The following is a 20,249-nucleotide window of genomic DNA, read 5'->3' on the forward strand; positions in this document are numbered from 1 at the left end:
TCTGTAGATCTCAGTGAACATTGCTAACATTCAGACAAATCCAATCCCACTTCATTCACAAGATTCTGTGCCAAGGCACAAAGACTCACCTGCTCAGACCACATAGAAAACTTCTGATTCTCGGACATCAAATTTGTACAATGAGCCTGTGGTCAAATGAATATTCATGAGAGGATGTAGCCGAATGAGCTCGGGGTCTAATGAATATTTATGAGTGACGGGTTGTATGCAAATGAGTGAAGGAGCACATGCAAGTTTATGCCATGGCGATCCTTCTACGTTCCTGCTTTTTCCATGTCTGAGCCCTGAATTCCTCTGAGCTTTCTGTGAGATGTGCAAAACTGCATGAAAGCAAAGTGTATGCAAATGCATGCAAATTACCTGCCAGACACAGAGGAGGCTCAGATACAAATGACCCAATGCCACCAAGTTACACACACACACACACACACACACACACACACACACACACACTCATACAAGCACACACTCACACTCACACACACATTATCTCAGCACGGCTGTCATGGCTCTACATTCACCTCCATACACTCTTGCATACTCCCTTTGTGCAAGCCTGCACATGGAGTCATTTGCATAAATTTGCATGCACTGTCAGTTTCAGGAAGCAGATTCTTTCTAGGGATGTTCACAAGAACAGAGCACTGCAAGAAACACTTCCTCACCATGCTCTGAGATCTCCTGCAGTAAAAGAGCAGCGCTAACCAACCCTCTCCATTCTTAGCCTTGCAGAGATGCACTCTCCACCAGGTGCATGTGGACGCTGAGGAAGGCTCTGTCCACTCCAGCTGGGTGTAAGGCTCCTCCCACCATTGCCTACCCAGATGTCCACCATTCTCTTACTCACATTCACATCCAGGAGGGTCTTCTCAACTGTATATGTCAAACTTTTTTCTATATATTTCTTCCATTTTTTCAAAATTGTTTTTCCATGTAAATTTTCTATTTATTCAAAATTTTCAGTCTGAGTATTCATTTAGTTTAGGAATATTTTCTACTTCCATCTCTTTTAATTTGGATTCCAAGTTTCAATATTAACCCATTTTTCTATATATTTGTTCAATTTTATCAAAACAATTTTCCATGAAAATCTTCAATTTCATCTGAATATTTTACTACATGTAGTGTCAATTAGTTTTGATATACTAACTATGTATACACCTTAATTTACATTATTTTTATCGAATTCTTCACTGTAAAACTTTTTCTTATATATTTCTTAAATTGTATCAGATATTTTTCCATGAAATCTTTGATTCAATCAGAAAAGTTGTCTACATTGCTTGTCAGTTAGTATAGATACATTTTCTCTTAGTACTATTTTACCTATATTATTTTCTATCCTATTCTTCAGTTTGACATGTCTTTCTTTATATTTCTTCCATTCTTTTGAAATGACTCCCACAAACATCTGGAATTCTATCAGAAAAGTTCTCTACATCTTTTGTCAGTTAGTATTCATACATTTACTACTACTAGCACTTTGACTATATCATTTCCCTTTGAATTCTTCTATTTTAACCCTTTTTCTCTATATTTCTTCAATTTTATCAGAAAGTATTATATTTATAATTCCTTTTAATTATTTTAAAAATGTTTTTCATGTCAACTATTTAACTGTAATATTTTCCATCCACAGCTGCTGCTGACCATGGTTGGGGAATTAGTCAACAAATTGTCAGTTTTCTATAGCAAAATGGAGTGGGTGAGTGGGTAGGTTGAGGAGTACCCATGAGAAGGTAGGAGGGAATGAAATGGTGCTTCCTGATGGGTAACCTAGAAGGGGAATAATATGTGAAATATAAACAAACAGAATAATCAATAAAAAAGAAAGAATAAATGAAACAGACCTTTGTAAATTTAATGATAGAGTTACTGCTACTTATTGAAACTACTCAAAAGTTCTATGTCCCTCCTGTCAGATGAGGATGTAGCTGAGTACATTTTATTTCTAAATAATATACGGGCGCACCATTTCCTGTTACCAACTACTGGAAAGCCAAGTTCAAGTGTGCCTACTCCAGGAAATTTCACTTCACTGTTTCATGACTCACTGTGCCTTTCCCAGGACCACATCTTCCTCACTGGTTTACAGTGAGATGGAAAGCCAGCTTCCTTTGGCCTCTCTCTCATTTCTCTAAGCTCCCCATTCTCACTCTCAAGTACACTCCTCCTCCATCTTGCACACATAAATGTGGGTAAACTCTCTACGGACTAATTGAAAGCCTTGAGAGCAGTGGGTGTTGTGACATCACTGATGACATCACAGGGGATGCCCAGAGCTCTCCAGGATACACTAGAATGTTCAGACAAGGGATTGTTTATGTCATGGGGAACAGGCTTTGCCTTCCTGTTAATGCTCTCCCTCTACTGAACAGAAGCTGAGGGGCCCATCCCGGGAGACTCTCCTGGGACACAAATGTTGATCACCTCCCTTTCAAAAGCCAGAGGTCTCAGCCACTGAGATTTGTCAGTGACAGAACAATGGGAAAGTGCTGTGCTTTATTTCCAAATGTGTTAGCTGTGGAGACCTGGGTCAGGATGGAGAGAAGAGCCAGCCCATCACGTTGGCAGCAGAAGACTTGAGATGTCCACTTTCTTCCTAGGCTTTGGCTGCATGAACTTGTTAGAAGGCAGTTCCAGGGTCACCTTCAGCATGTGGAGATTCAGGACGGGAGGGACGTTCTCAGGACGGTCTTGCTTGGAGATGATGGCTGCGGACAGGGATCAGGAAAACAAGATGACTCAGTTCTGACACTGTGACTGAGAGATGAAAACAAAGGGTATAGTGCATTCTCTGTATTCCCTGCTCTGTCAGTCAGGCTGTGAGAGACCCATCTCACCAGACACTCCCCAACAGTTGTGTGTCCAAATTTGTCAGCAACTGTCCAAATCCTCCTTTTCCTAAGCAGCTCTCATCTGTCCCTCAGTCACTTCCAACCTATTCTATAACTGAATTAACCACAGTGTACCACACCCGACTGCCTCCAAGTGTGGTCTAAATGTCTCAAATCTAACAACACCCAACCACTCTATGCAGATCACAGCTCCTATTATCCAGGAGATGAGTGTTTTCTGGAGAGAGATAATGACCACGAAGCCTGAGCATGGACAGTGATCTCTAGCCTTGTCTCTAGAGTCCTTCCTTGCATGGGAAGGATATAGCTGCAAAGTCCTATGTGAACATATATTTGTAAATTTTATATTTTCATTGAAAAGACAATTTTTGCCCTGAATGTTAAGAATCCTAATTGCAATCTCAAAATTAATCCAGAATTAGCTCACCTGTGATCCTAATCTGGAGGCTCAGAGTCACAAGTTTCTGACCTGGATCTTGGCGAGGAGATTTTAAAGCATAGTTTCTGTGAATCCAGAAAATTAAGACAAGATCTCTGAGTTCAAGATCATTTGGAATTAAAGTCACAGTAGCACATGGCTTTAATCTGGGCCACACCCCCTGCTGGAGACTGACAGGCTTTAATCTGGGCCGCACCCCCTGCTGGAGACTGACAGCCTTAATTATGAGCCACGCCCCCTGCTGGAGACTGACAGCCTTAAATCTGAGCCACACGCTCTCCTGGAGACCTACATAAGAACATTGGAAGGAGGCAGACACTCTTCTCTGCCTGCTTGCCTCATGGGACTGAGCGACTGCTCGATACTTGGACGTGCATCTAGAGCTACTGCTGACTAAGGTTGGGGAGTTGAACTGCAGACTGTGAGTCCTCAAGAAACTCCCTAAATATATAGAGACTCCCCATATGTTCTGTGACTCAGATGAACCCTGACTTATGAAAGCATTGTGATGAGACAGTGGGGCACTGTGATGTGTCATTGGGGTATTGTGATGGGAGAGTAGGGCATTGTGATGGGACAATGGGGCATTGTGATATGACAAGGTGTCATTGTGATGGGACAGTGGGGTATTGTGAAGGGACAGTGGAACACTGTGATGGGATAGTGGGGCACTATGATCAGAGAGTGGGACATTGTGATGGGACAATGGGGCATTCTGATGGGACAATGTGTCATTGTGATGGGACAATGGGGCATTGTGATGGGAGAGTGGGGCACTGTGATGGGACAATGAGGCATTGTGATGGGACAATGGGGCACTGTCATGGGGCAATGGGGCATTGTGATGGAACAGTGGGTCACTGTGATGTATCAATGGGGCACTGTGATGGGACAATGGGGAATTGTGATGGGACAATGGGGCATTGTGATGGGAGAGTGGGGCACTGTGATGGGACAATGGGGCATTGTGATGGGACAATGGGGCATTGTGATGTGACAGTGTGTCATTGTGATGGGACAATGGGGCACTGTGATGTGACAGTGTCATCGTGATGAGACAGTGGGGAATTGTGATGGGACAGTGGGGAATTGTGATGAGACAGTGGGGCACTGTGATGGGACAGTGGGTCATTGTGATGGGACAGTGGAGCATTGTGATGTGACAATGTTTCATTGTGATGGGACAATGGGACATTGTGATGGGACAATGGGGCACTGTGATGGGATAATGGGGCATTGTGATGGAACAATGGGTCACTGTGGTGGATCAATGGGGCACTGTGATGGGACAATGGGGCACTGTGATGGGATAATGGGGCATTGTGATGGAACAGTGGGTCACTGTGGTGGATCAATGGGGCACTGTGATGGGACAATTGGGCATTGTGATGGGAAAATGGGGAACTGTTATGGGACAGTGGGGCATTGTGATGGGACAGTGGGGCACTGTGATGGGACAGTGGCGAATTGTGATGGGACAGTGGGGCACTATGATCAGAGAGTGGGACATTTGATGGACAGTGGGGCATTGTGATGGGACAGTGGGACACTGTGATGGGACAGTGTGACATTGTGATAGGACAAAATACCAGTATGCCAACACAGAACACAACAAATGCATTCACAAAGGTGTGATGTGTCCAAGCTATGAAGACCCCTGGGGTATGGCACTTGCCTTAATAGCCTTCTGTTTCTCTGCATTCACAGCTGTGGTACTCTGTGTCTTTGTCAAGCACCATGACACTCCTATTGTGAAGGCCAATAACAGAATCCTCAGCTACCTATTACTCGTGTCACTCATGTTCTGTTTTCTGTTCTCCTTTTTCTTCATTGGCCATCCTAACAGAGCGACCTGTATCTTGCAGCAAATCACATTTGGAATTGTATTCACTGTGGTTGTTTCCACAGTTCTGGCCAAAATAATCACTGTGATTCTGGCTTTCAAAGTCACAGACCCAGGAAGATGAATGAGAAACTTCCTAGTATCTGGGACATCCAACTACATTATCCCCATATGTTCCCGATTCCAATGCATTCTGTGTGCAATATGGCTAGCAGTTTCTCCCTCCCTTTGTTGATATTGATGAACACTCTGAGTATGGCCACATCATCATTGTGTGCAACAAGGGCTCAGTTACTGCATTCTACTGTGTCCTGGGATACTTAGCCTGCCTGGCCCTTGGAAGCTTCACTGTTGCTTTCTTTGCAAGGAATCTGCCTGACACATTCAATGAAGCCAAGTACTTGACCTTCAGAATGCTGGTGTTCTGCAGTGTCTGGGTCACTTTCCTCCCTGTCTACCATAGCACCAAGGGCAAGGTCATGGTTGCTGTGGAGATCTTCTCCATCTTGGCATCCAGTGCAGGGATGCTTGGATGCATCTTTGTGCCCATGATCTACATCATTTTAATAAGACCAGACAGAAATTCTATCCAAAAGATCAGGGAGAGATCATATATTTGAATAAATTATTCAGGAATTCTGTCAAACATTGGCACATATCAATTATTGGATTCCAGTGCATGTATCTAGTTTTGAAATCACTCTCATTGGCCCCTCTACTGATGACTAGAAATATCATATCTGACAATCTTCTGTACATTCTTCATAAAATCTTTACCCATTCACTTGCTTTGTTTACTCTGGAAGAAATAAAATTCTCAAATCCTTATTACAAATTTATTCATCATATTGCTTTTGTGGATATTTCTCCCCTGGTATCTTCCAAGAAAATTTGATGAGAGTTGTATCTATGACCTTGTATAGAAAGTGAGTAACAGAACAGACATAGCTACAAATAGAAACCACGTATCAAATCAAACAAACAAATACACTAATCTACGAAGATGAAATCAGATAACAATTTCTTATTTCCAGTAGGACCTCATATATGACAGTGTACTGCCTGTTTTTTCACCTATTCTTCAATATATTGGCCCATAGTCTGAGGCACAAAATTTATTTTTCTGCTCTCCAGGACAAAATATTATATCCAACAATGAGTGGAAACTGTGGAATCCAGTGGGTGAATTATGGAATAGCTGGAATAGTCTGATGGATAGGGTGACCCTTAGGAAGACCGACAATCTCAACTACCCCAGACAACCAAGATCTCTCACACACTATGCCACTAACCACGCAGCATAAACCAGCTGATATGAGGCCCTCACATATATGGTATAGGACGGCCTGGTTTGACCTCAGTGAGAGAAGATACATTGACCTGCTGAGAATTGGTAGTGCCCAGGAATTGGGAAGGTCTGAGAGTTGTGAGGTGTGGATATCCTCTTGGAGATGGGAGAGGAGGTATGTGAAGAGGAAGAGTCAGGGGGCAAATGAGGAGGGCGATAACTACATAAGTTTAATTAATAAAGATTAAATAATTAAAAGAACAGAATAAAATAAACATGTAGATATGTGAACATGCTATTATAATGAATGTATGGAAGGGATTGGTAAAACTACTGATATAGGCTTGTAGTTAATTTTTCTCAGAGTCTGCCCTTGGTGTGTAGTTCTGAATGAGGTCGTTGACTCAAAAATTCTGGAAGATATAATGGGCGCCAGGTGCTTTGATAATGCTGCTTCCTAGAAAATGATAGTTCCAAAAAGACAATTGAGTGTATATAGATGTACGAAATTCTTCACATCTGTCAATGCTACTCACAAAATGGGATGCAGAATGGATTTAAAATGCATCAACATTAACAAAACCCCTCCTCAAGTCAAGACTGTGCTTCCATTCCTTGCCAGACCTTTCACATATCTCAGGTCAGTTTTGCACTCCCATAGCATTTGTGCCTGTCCTCCAAGAACCTCATCCATCTGCACTCCCACCCAGCACTGGAGGAGGACACACCATTGCAACTGAGGCTGTTCAGCTGCTTTCTCCTCCCCTTTGTGGGCAGTGATCCTGCACTCATCATGACCTGACTTCATAACTTGCTTGAGAATTCCTCACAGCACTTCACCTTCTTCTTCTTCCTAAAATCAAGGTGGATAACCTGTTACTTGACTTGCATGGTTGACATAAAGCTGTCCCATCAGTGGAAGGATTCCCAGTCTTTTAACATTAATGAGGGATTTTAGGAAACACACTTGTTGCTTTGTGACTTCATACAATTCCCTTCCACGAGAAGATAGGCATGAAACAACCCTAGGAGAATACTAGGAAACAGACTACAAACACTGTGGAGCACTATTATTATTCAGCAAATCTTTCTCAATGGCAAGGTGGGGAAAAACACAGTTGTGTTTGCAGAGGTTCTCTAGATCAACACATCTCATAGAGAGTGAATTTTTTGTATATGTAGAAAGAAGGTTTAGTATAATGTCCCAGAGACAGTTGTCCTCTTCTTCAAATAATGGCTGTCTGACAAGGGAAACTTCAAAAGCAAGGACTGATCTTCTGCGGAAAGGGAGCAGCAATTTCCCTGAGCCCAGCATGAAGCCAGAATACAAAACACTTGTTTCCTAAAGTCATCCATTAAAGTTAATAGCCTGGGAACCCATCCCCTTGTAGTTCAGATTGACACCTCCACTGCACCTGAGGAATGGACTATGCAAGCAATTCACCTTGATTACAGGAAGAGGAAGACAAGTGCTGTGAGGGAAGCTCAGGCAAGGTTTGAATTTAGGTCCTGGTAAGTGCAGGGTCATTGCTTACAAGGAGAGAAGCAGGCAGCTGAGTAGTTCCGGGTAACTCTCTGCAAGTTCACTGTGGCTGCACAGGCCAGAATAGTTCACTATTTCCTGCTCTGAAATCTGCTGTTCCGTGCTGTGCTGTGAGGGGACCTCAGGGAAGCTCTGAATTCGAGACATGGTAAGCACAGGATATCTGCCCACAAAGGCGAGGAACAGGTGGATGAGCAGTGGGAGCTGGGATGGAGGGTCCCATCAGGGGTTGAATGGGAAACATCAGCTAGATGTGACTATGTGTGAGGTTTCTACTGGTGTTTCTTACTTGCTAAATCAGGCACTGACCTCTGAATATCTTCCCTATCATGGCTGAATCTTTCTAAATCATTTGGACCACTGAGTTGATTTTAGAAATATCATGGCTGCTTTTTTTTTTTTAAATTCTGCAGCATGTTTCCAAAACATTTTTTTTTGTTTTACACTATTTATTGAGAGGGCTGATATGTATCTAATAGCTTTATATTACATGTGACTGGTTTCTGTATTCTTTTCTTTATTGCACTATTCCTATTTCTTTACATGTACAGTGTTTTGAATATTGTGTGGTGAGGGGACTTTTTTTTTTATTCCAATCTATTTCGTATTTTGGATGCTTCTTATACCTTAATAGGAATCACAGTTTTAGTTTAGAAATTATTCATTTAGGATTTCATTAAAACTACTTCCTTGTCTTTGAGACAATATTCATCTTCTATTACAGTCATTTCTAGTATTTGCTTTTGATATGTTGCAGTGTTCCTGTTTATTTAGTATCAGGAAACTTTTAGACTACAAATATTTTTTGATCAATTAGTCCATTTATTCATTTAATCCTCCTTTCCTGTTTGGTATGTGAACCTTACATCTGTAGTAGTCAACGTGCAGGCAATTTCAATGGCCTGCTCTCAGGGACTTAGCTCCTGCTTAAATCATTACCTGCCTCCATCAGCTGCTGCTGTTGTCAGGAGTGCTTTAGATACATGGAGCACTAGCTTCAGCTGCTTTCTATATTTCTTCCCTGTTTCTGTTCTCTACACAAGCCCCTTCTATAGTCTTTCTCTACTCTCATAATATTCTCTCTGCTCCATATAGGTATTCCAGTTTGTAGGTTCTCACTCCTGTCCTTTCCACAAAACAACCTCTTTTGTATCATATCTCTTGCATGTTTTAATTTTTGAGGGCCTGCTGTGACAGGACACTTTGATTTTCTTGGTGACATATTTCCCTGGCTGATCATTATATTCCTATTCTGTTGTCTACACATCTGGGTTTGTGGTGATAATAGGTCGAGATTCTGGTCTCTGGGTTCGTCTTATTTGGGTGGTAATTTTATTCCTGCATTACTGTTTGCTGTTTGTATTTTCAGAGAATGTTGGCTGCGTTTTGCCTCTTTTACTGACCTTTTTGGCGGGTATGTTCAAGAGTGAATGCTTGAGAATGTTGAAAGCTGGGAGAAGTGGCAGGCAGTCAGATATAATCTTAGCAGTCCACCCAAAGAATTAGACAGGAGAGAGGGTAAGCTATCTCTGGTGTTTGAACAGTGTTAGGGACAGCTGTGTAAATTGCATGTGGGATAACAAATAATGTGGTAGATCCATGGAATGCCTACTTTATCTCCTGGCAGGAATGGCATGTGGTTGAAAGGGAGTATATATTCCTTTCTACTGGAAAAGGAAGGAGTATTCTGTATCATTGTATGTCAGAAAGATATGACTTACTTTGAGATTTTAAAAGATTTGCAGTTCAAGATATTGCTTTGAGTGTAAGAAGACACTTAAGACATTTGAACCATGTAGGAGCTCCAGCAGACTATTAGGATCACTGTATATTGAGTGCATTTTCATCACAGGATAAACATGAGCCTATAGCATCCAGGGTCAGAATGGAGTTGATTGGGTACCCTGGGTGGGGCTTCAAGTTTCTGTTGGGATAAGTGCCTCCTCTCCCACTGAGTCCAGACTTTGGAGTACAGTTAAAGGAACAGATACCAAAGATAGGCAGCAGCTTTAGGGATAGCCCCTGCTCAGGTTGTTGGATGACCCTCATGAAAACTAACCTGAACTTCTGCTACTTATGTGCCAGGGGCCTTAGTCCAGCCTGTGTATGCTATTTGGTTGATGGCTCAGTCTCTCAGTATCCCCAAGGTTAAAGTTCATTGAGTCTGCTAGACTACATGTGGAGTTCCTACCATCTTCAGGGCATTCAATATTTCCCCAAATCTCCCTTAAGAATCTCCAAGGTCTATCCCCTGTTTCACTGTGGTTCTCTGCATCTGTTTCAGTCAGCTTCTGCGTGAAGCCTCTCATTGGACACTTATGAAAGCCTCCTGTCTGTGAGCATAACATTGTATCCATAATGTTAAGGATTGGAGATTGCCCATAAGGTGTGTCTATAGTTGGGCGAGTTTTCATTGGGCATTCAATCATTCTGTGCTCCAGGTGTGCCCCTGGTTTTATTTTAGATAGGACACATTTTATTCTGTGTGTGTACTGTGCTGTAGTTGAAACTGATCCTTCAGGTTTCCTCTCATGCTCCCATACAGTCAACATTTGTACTCTGTCCATAAATCACATAAAATGCTTTAAACTCATTTGCATTTAATGCTAAGCTATTTTGCAAGCCCAGTGGTTTAATATTTTTTAAATATTATTTCTTTGTTTTTGTTTTTCAAGACAAAATCATTCTGTGAAATTTTTACTGTCCTGATAGTCGATATTGGAACCACATAAGCCACCTGACATGGTTTGGCACAATGAGAATATGCTTTTGTGCAACTTTTAATCCTCATGCTTCACTTTGAAATTTGGCCAAATAGATAGGTTATATTCTATTTCTCAAGTTGATATGTGTTCATTACGTCAATACTACCTGGGCCTTCAGGGTCCTTGGATTCCAGGTGTGTGATGTTCTTCTGCACACTTGTGACTGTTCTGAAATATTTGAATAAATAATATTTTGCCTATGTATAGGAATATGTATATCATATGTTTCTTCTTTACACTTGTCATAAGATGGTCTCAGAATTCTTGATGTTGAAGTAATTAGTAGTTGCTAGTCCCCATGTGTATCTGAGAAATTGACAAACACAATGTGGAAGGCCAGCTAGAGCTTTCCACTGCTGAGCTCTTTCTCCTGCCTTACATTGCTTATTTATGATCCACATTTATATTATTATAGTTTCATCTGTTCATTTGTAACTGTTTAAGCACGCATTGCCTTTTAATAAAATTTTATTAATGCTATAGTTTAAACTGTTGAACTTCATGATTGTACAAGATGAGTACGGATCTGAAGTGAATGTATAGTTCTTGGTGGGAACTTTTAGTAAAGAACTCTGAGTTCTCTATCATTTTTGCTTCCTTGGTTGATTTTTGTAGGGATTGAGGGTCTTAATATATAAATTTGGTCTCATAGAACATATTACATAGGCTATGCCAGCATCCAGCTGTATGACATACACCCGCCTGTACCTCTATGAATAAGGACATGTGCAAATACACCCAGTTTACCCATCAGACTTGTAGTTAGTAATTGTTCATACAATTTTTCAGATATCTGATCAGTATTGTGGATATTTCCTGTGCATTTCCCTCTCAATTTGCATTTCCCTGTCAGTGCTGTATGTTATTCAAATTGTTCAAAAGCAAGACACATGAATTTTATAATTCAAGCTCCTTCTAAAATGACACAGTGATTGTAAATTCTGAGTCAGAATATAAGTGCAGCAAATGCCAAAATTATATGAATATGTTTTTGAGGAAACATGTGTTTCCTTTACATTGATGTTAGTATCATGCTTTGTGTTGTACACATGTATGGGATATTTAGGACGCAGTGACTTTTGATGATGTGCATGTGAACTTCACTGAGGAAGAGTGGAATTTGCTGGATCCTTCCCAGAAGAATCTCTACAGTGTTGTGATGTTGGAAACCTACCTGAACCTCAAAGCTATAGGTAAGATTTATTTTTTTCTAAAGAAAACAAATGTTTATTGTTTATTGATGGTCTTCAATTATTTTAATTGTGAATAATGAAGATAAAACTGAATAATTCAGTTTCACTAAATTTTCAATGTAACTTTCATTGTGCAGTGAAAATTCACAGTACCTTGAATTTTTCCTAATTTCCAATAGAATATCATTTAATTTCTTATATTGTGTTTTAGGCTATAATTGGGAAGATCATCACCTTGAAGAACATTTTCAAAGTAGTTCAAGACATGAAAGGTAATTTTATGTGGAAGATGATACAAATTTGCCTCTGAGGAATTTTTTATATCTTTTGGAATCTCCAGCGAAAAGCAAAAGTGTGAAATAACAGTTCTTTAAGTGTAACTATGATTATAAGATCCAATATCTGATTTGTGTATCCCTTTGATAAGTAGCTACAGTAGAGCTGTGCTGTGGACCTGCCAATTTATATAGTCCCATAGTACTTAGATATTGCACATTGAATATTGATAAATTTATATCCTAAACATTCTAGTAAGCAAATAGTCCATAGTAAAATTGGTGATACTCATATTCTTGTAGTAATGTGGTTAAGTTTTGTGAGAGGGCATTTTATGAGAACCAAGAATGCTGTTGTGGAGAAACATTAATCTATATTGCATATGTTATGAGGAATACAAAATCAAACAGTGTAAATGCAATGTGTAAACTTTTCATTTCTCATTTTTTTCAATGAGGTATATCATGTGTCCCGATGGATAGAAAGCATGTGAGCATAGGGATATTGTAAGAAGCAACATAATTTTTTTTCTAAAACAATGAGAAGATATGGAGTATTCTGCTTTTGATGGACATTAGGAATATGACAGATATTTGAAATTAATTGTTTTTCTAGTTTTATGGGGAACATCCCCAAACTCGTAGTGTAGAAAAAGTCGATGTGTACTAAGAATTTTCAAATTCTGTGTGTCCTGCTTCACAGTCAAATGTGTTGTATTTCACAGTACAGTTAAAACTATGAATACAGTCAATGTTATAAATACCAGAGTTGTTCAAAGTTTATTCAAAAAGCTGAAATGCATCATATTAAAATCCCATATTAAAATAGGATGTTATAAATATGAGCGATGTAATAACCATCACATGTGTCTTGACTAATTCATGATGAGGAAGAACACCATGAACATACAAAGTGTTAAAACCTTAAAATCTGATGCTTACTTACCATTAGACCAAATTATAATCATAATTCATATTGATTACATGATTGGTCATAGTAATGAGTGTACTAAAGATTTCACATTTGTTAATTATCGTTGCAGTGTCATAAGAAGTCATAGTGGAGAGAAACCCTATGAGTGTAATCAATGTGGTAAAGCCTTTGCACAGCGCAGTATTTTGCAATATCATAAAAGAACACATACTGGAGAGAAACCTTATAAATGTAATCAATGTGGTAAAGCCTTTTCATATCACAGTAATCTCCGAAGACATAAAAGAACACATACGGGAGAGAAACCTTATGAATGTAACGAATGTGGTAAAGCCTTTGCAGATCACAGTGATCTCCAAAATCATAAAAGAACACATACTGGAGAGAAACCTTATGAATGTAATCAGTGTTTTAAAGCCTTTTCACGTCACAGTAATCTCAAAAGACATAAACTGACACATACTGGAGAGAAACCTTATGAATGTAACCAATGTGGTAAAGCCTTTTCACGTAACAGTAATCTCCAAAGACATAAGAAAACACATACTCGAGAGAAACCTTACAAATATAATCAATGTGGTAAAACCATTGCAACACCCATTCATCTCCACTATGATCAAAGAACACATACCAGACAGAAACCTTATTAATGTAATCAATATGGTAAAGTATATTCAGAAGGGAGATATCTGCAAATTCTCTGTTCTGGAAGGAAACCTACTGAATATGATAATGATTTAAGTGGGAGTTAGGGGGCTATCATATTGGAATGTGATAGACATTGGTGCTTGGGATTATTTCCACTATGGAGAAGGTTCTTTTGATGCCTTGGCAAAGAAGATTGGTGAACTTTACCCTTGTCTAAAGAGTTTCCTTGAGGTTATGTGAAAGAGATTGCTTTGACAAAGTCAGCCATGAAAATCACCACATAGAATTTGGCCTTACAGTTTTTAACAAGTATAGAAAACTAAGAAATGAAAAATACAAAATGTTAGTTTCAAAATGAAATGCAACATCAGGACGTTGAAGGAAGCTAAATCCTGTGATCAGGATATTCAATGGTGTTAAAGGAATGGCTACATTAGGGCAAGATTCCATCCAGCAAAACATATGGATTTGTAGTTGTATGAATGTGAACTATATCATGTTATGAATTATTATTACCTGGTTATTGTTTTCATGTGTAGATATGACAATACAATATGTGTCAAACTGAAGAGGGAACTTGATTGCTATTCTGGGTTTTCATTTTAATATCTGAAAGGAAAAGCTTAGGTCCAGGCATGCTGTTACATGACTTTAATCCGAGAGTTCACGAGTCAGAGCCCTGGAGATCTCTTAGTTCAAGGTTATTCTACTAAGCAAGTTCCAGGACTGCCAATCATAGGCAGTGAAGATTTTGAAAAATAGAATGTGGGTGATAATGTAATGGAAGGACCATGTTTCAGCCACATCAAGTGACAGAACTCAGCAGCTTAGTCTATGCAGATCTGGATTCAGAGGCAAGAATAGAAGGGACTAATTAGACAATTAATGCTGGATAGCTGCAGTCCAAGAATTAGAGGTGATGGAGAAGAAATCAGCGTGACTGGAGTAAAATCTTCTGGGTAGTGTTTTCTGAGTGAAAAAGAGGGTGTGTTCCAGAGATAATCAAGGTTGGACCTAGTGGTGCAGCTGGACTTGTTCATGTATAAGAATCACCCAAGAGGTACTGGTTTTGAATGCATGAAGTTGTCATGCAGAGCAGCTGAGGCTTGGCATCATTGAGCAATCATAGGGAGGCTATGGGTTAAGCATTTTTGCAGCAGAAGAACTCAGCATTCTGAAGATGTAAGTACCATGGGATGAGCATCAAGAACAGCAGGAGCAGGAGAGTGGAGTCAACCAGAGCTTAGGGTGATATGGAGAGCAGAGCTGGAAAAGTGACCCAGTCTCTTTAGAGGACCAGAGATGATCATGTGTGGATCCCAGACATTGAAAAAAGAAGCTGTGATATTGAAATTACGATGAGAACACCAATATTTTGAGATTTTAAAACTGTGTGTCACCTGCTCAGGAAAACTGCTTTAAGGGAATAAAACCACTCAAAGTGAAACACATGTGCTTCAGTAAACAATACACAAAGGAGTTATAGAGCAGAAGATTGCTTTGACCTCATACCTGGACTTGCAGAGTTTAGAGATTGCTCAGCTGGCTTTTGGTCTTTTTTAGGTACAGGATTTCCACAGAATGACCATTAGGAATGGTGAAGTGTATCCTGTTTATATGAAGACATATGATGTTGTTTCTGTTTTTGAAAATATATGTGATTACTATTATATGAATGAATTAATCTCAGAAGAGTCTTTGAACTTAGGACTCTTAACGTTTTTTGAGACTGTTCTAGAGGATGGAGACATTTGAAGCAAGAGCTCATGTATTATTCATGTTTAATTGTGATCCCTGTACACTCATGTGTTTGTACAATCATATGGGGGGCAGGCAGTGGAATATAGTGATTTAAATATGCTAAGCTAAGTGAGGGTCATTATGAGATGGTGTGGCTTTGTTGGGGAAGGGCATCATTGTGGGGTGGGCTTTGGAATGTCTACCAGTGCTGCAGAGACTCCCCCCCCCATATTAGGTTCTAGGAAGAGAGTCTCTTCCAAGCTGCCACTGGATAAAGATTCAGAACTCTCAGCTTCTACAGCATTATGACTCTCTGCATTCCTGCTATGATGAAAATGGAATAAACCTCTGAAACTGTAAGCCAGCCCCAATTAAATGGTTGCTTTTATAGGAGTTGCCTTTTTCATGATGACTTCTCATAGCAATGGGCATGATAAGACAGAAACACCGTGAGTTCTTTTAATGTGGTCAAGACTTTGCACAATTCTGTAGTCTTCATTTTCATGAAAGAATATGTGTTAGAGAGAAACTTTAGGAATGTGTTTAGTATAATGAAGCCTTTGTACACCTCTATAGTGTTCATCATTATGAAACTATTCATACTGGAGAGAAATTCTATGAATTTTAGCAATGTGGTAAAGCCTTTATGTTATGAGATTCACTGATTTCCAACACAATTCAAACACCAGGACAACGGAAATGATAAGAATGTTTTGTAGTCAAATAGTTACTGATCTTAGCATCTTGGGAGAATATATTAAGAAGCTTATGTGAATCACCCCATCCCATCCCCACCCTGAGCCAGAATCTGATATAGATTTCAAACCTGAAACCACAAACATCCATGCTAATTTACAGCTGCATTTCCCACCAATGAGGGTTTTCTTCTGTTGTTGCTTTATGTGAAATGACACAGAATGTAGGTTTTATGGTTTAGCCTATCATACCCACTGGTTTTTTTGTAGTTAGAAACACATATTTTATTTTGAGGAATAAAACACGGATAACAGAAATTATTGCTACGAACAGTCATTATGTTTTGGGGAATAAAACAAGCGATGAAAACTTGCCAAGTATTTTTAAGTATGCAGGTCCCTTATGACCTGGAACTTTAACTTAGTTACAACTCATGGTTAAATAGAGGTTGGTAACCAAAAGGCAGTCCTTAGAGCAAGTTTGTTTTGCTTGTTCTCAACATTTGTATATCATAGTCATCATTTAATATATAACAGAACATATATTGAAGAGAAATCTTATAAATACAGTCAATGTGATAAAATATTTCACAATAGTTATCTATGAATGCATAAAAATACATCCTGAAATAAATGCTATGAATATGCCATTTGGTAAAGAAAGCCTTTCCATGTAGCAGTTCTCTTAGAAACCATAAGAAAAAGTCATAATGCAGAGAAACCTCATAAACACAGTCAAGTATCAAAATTTTGTACTTTCTCATTTATTTATACAAGAGTAAACCCTTTAATATGTAATCAATTTATTAAAGCATTTGCATATCACTGTAGTCTTTGAGAACCTTCAAGAACACCAAAAGTAATCTGTGACTAAAAAGATTTTGGTACATTATTAGCCAACATATGTTTATTGAGTTCCTCAATGTTATTTATTATGGAGCAAAAAATATAACAAGTGTCAAAATTCAATTCATAGTTTATGGTATATCTACATTTTATTTGCACTTGCAAACCCATTTTTACCTACAAAGGCCACTTATTTTTATTTCTTTAGTTTATTATGTATTCAACAACTTTGCTGACAGTGTTCATCATCTCTAGGAATTGCCTTTGTGAAATTTTGTTTTATTTATGCAAACTATCAAATCATTTTCAAAGAAAGATTATTTCCTCATTTCTAATTTATATTACATTCCTCTGCTTCAGTTTTATTGATCTAGCTAAACTTTTACATAATATATTGAATAGATAGTAATAGAGAAAATGGAACACCTTGTCTATTTTGGGAATTAGGGGAATTAATTTGAATTTCTCTACAGTTAATTTAATGTTGGCTATAGGCTTGTTGTAAAGTGACATTTTTATGTTTAGGCATGCCCCTTGTATCCTTAATCACTCCAAGTATTTTATCATAAAGTGGTGTTAAATATTTTCAGAGAAGTTTACATTATCTCATGAGATGATCAATTCTTGGTTTTTCTTACACTTTAATCCCATTATGGTGAACCATCACTGTGTTCCTCATTGATCATGGAAGATGATCTTTTGATGTGCTTTATATTTTATTTTATTTATTTTGTTTTTTAAGTATTTTTACATCTGTGGTTTTAAGTATAGTTGTTCTTTAATTCTCTTTTATCACTCAGTGTTTTCTTACTGGATATATGTGTAATCAGGGGTTCTAAAAATAAATTGGCTAAGATTTCTTTTGTTTCTATATTGTTGAATACACTGAATTCTTGTTAAATCATCTTTGAAAGTCCGGTAAGATTCAAAGGACGTGGGCTCATATTGTTATATTTTTAATGAATTCTGTTGTCCTTAGTGTTTAAGTATGTTTAAGTTTGTTTTCTCTAGCTTAATTTTGGTATGTGGAATTTTTGAGGAACTTATTCATTTCTTTTAGAAATTTCAAGTTGGTTGAGTGCAACCTTTTTAAAACTGTCTTTACCACTCTCTGTATTTCTTCGTTGCCTGTTATGTAATCCCCCATTTCATTTTATATTTCATTAATTTGTATATTATTCATCTTTTAATAAGGGTTTGTTTTTCTTGACTAATAAAAGGCTCAAAAGAACAACTCCATGTTTCATCAATTCTTTTTATTGTTCTCTTTCTATTTTATTGATTTCAACCCCCAACTTTAAAATTGCTTGATGTCTCTTCCTTGTTTTCTTTGACCCCTCACTTCTTTTTGTTGTAGTCTTTAAAACATGGTGTTAAATTGCCAGCATGGGAGTTCTCCATTTTTTTCATGTAGGCATTTTGTGCTGAGAACTTTCTTTTTAGCTCCACTTTCATTTTCTTTGTGCTCCATGAGATTGTGCATGTTGCATATTCATTTCCATTGAAATCTAGAAAGTCTCTGATTTCTTCCTCTATTTCTGTGTAGACCCATTTTCTCTCACACAATTAGTTAGTAGTCAATTAGCTGTCCCCTCTCATCTCTTACAACACTGAGACTGAGAGACTCCCAACTCAATGTTTTTAGACCCCTAAACAACTAGCCCAGCACAGAGTAGCTTGTTTTTCCTGCTTTAAGCTTGAGAAAGATAGCCCACCCTGTTCTAGTTTCAATGTTTAACTATAAAATGCCCCAAAGACGTTTTCTTCAGATAATCGCTAACCTTCCTTAAGTCATAAACTATTGCCTGATTTCCTCATTCTGTACTCCCCCACTCCGTGCATAATTTGTCCTCCACCCCTTGCCTTGCTTATGATTTTTGTCACCCAATTTGTCCTCCACCCCTTTGCCTTGTGATTTTTTCCCTTTAAATACCCCTGACTTCAGTTTCACGGAGTCTCACAGTCCTCTACCCCTGTGTGGTGTACGACTGTGGACCCCAGAGCCCCTGGAATAAAAATCCTCTTGCTTATTGCACCAAGACCATTTCCTGCGAGTGATATGGTGTCGCCTTCCAAGGCATGGAGTGCTGGGGTGCCCTCACTTTTCGGGTCTTACAAGACATCAACAGGTTTTGGGCCCAGATCACATGTTTTTTCTAATTAGGGAGTGTGGGGTCTCCTGGGTCTGGTGCAGTCAAGGACATGAGGAGCCCAATTTCTAGGGGTCACCCACTGGGCTCTCTTGTTGCTCTCTGGGATGGAGTTTAGTCCTTTCCCATCAGATCGGTCCTCTCCTTATAAATGGCCCCGTGGATATGAGAGGTAGCAATGGAACAGCAGCCCTCTGTGTCTTGACTCTGGGGAAAAGATAACCTTACCACAGTGAGGAGGGCATGCCTAAGTCTATGAACCCACAGAAAGCAGACACATCAGAACCACAAGTAACCATTTGAAGAACAGGAAGTGGGCATTCTGCACCAGGAAGTGGCCATGATGTCACAGGAAGTGACTGGCTCTAATGGGAAGTGAGTGTATATCACATGAATTGACTCGCTTTAAGAGGAAGTGTCCGATTAGTGGCCAGAAGTGCCTGTCACTGTCACAGGAAGTGACAGTGTCTTGACAGAAAGTGACTGTCTAAAAAACCTATAGGGATTTTATTTTCCCTCTGGCTAATATATACACTCTGGACAAATTCATGAACCATCTTGTGGTCACATTGAGACAAATTTGTGAGGCTTGAGACAATTTGTGAGCCACCTTGAGACCTGTCAGCAGAGATGGATGGTGGACAAAAGGCCTCCTCTTACCTTCAATGGGGTAACAATCCCAGTCTGGGTGAGTTAGGGTAAAGCAAGAATATTGGGGGGACTCCCCAGTGGGGCCAGGAACCAGCTCCACGGCCTCCTCTGTGGTCAAGAGAACCTGGAAAATATGGTGAACGTAGACTGTCTCACATTAATACGTCCATCAAGTCAAAGTCATTTCATCAAGTCATTGCATCAAAATCACTAGTGAAAGTTACCCCTTAAACTCACATTTTCAAAGTCCTCTTGTTCTGAGAAACACAAATGCAGCACACAAAAACACAAATAAAACCTTTCTTGTCCATCACAGATGTAAAATACAACCAGAAAGTGGCAATCATGGGAAAGACCTCT

General features: G+C 39.2%; 1 pseudogene; it reads left to right on the plus strand.

Moving 5' to 3' along the window:
- LOC127673193 (zinc finger protein 208-like) overlaps positions 1-20,249 on the plus strand; it is a 129,661-nt pseudogene that overhangs the window by 44,493 nt on the left and 64,919 nt on the right.

This window comes from Apodemus sylvaticus, chromosome 22 (genome assembly GCF_947179515.1).
Source record: "Apodemus sylvaticus chromosome 22, mApoSyl1.1, whole genome shotgun sequence".
In the NCBI taxonomy this organism is placed as follows: domain Eukaryota; kingdom Metazoa; phylum Chordata; class Mammalia; order Rodentia; family Muridae; genus Apodemus; species Apodemus sylvaticus.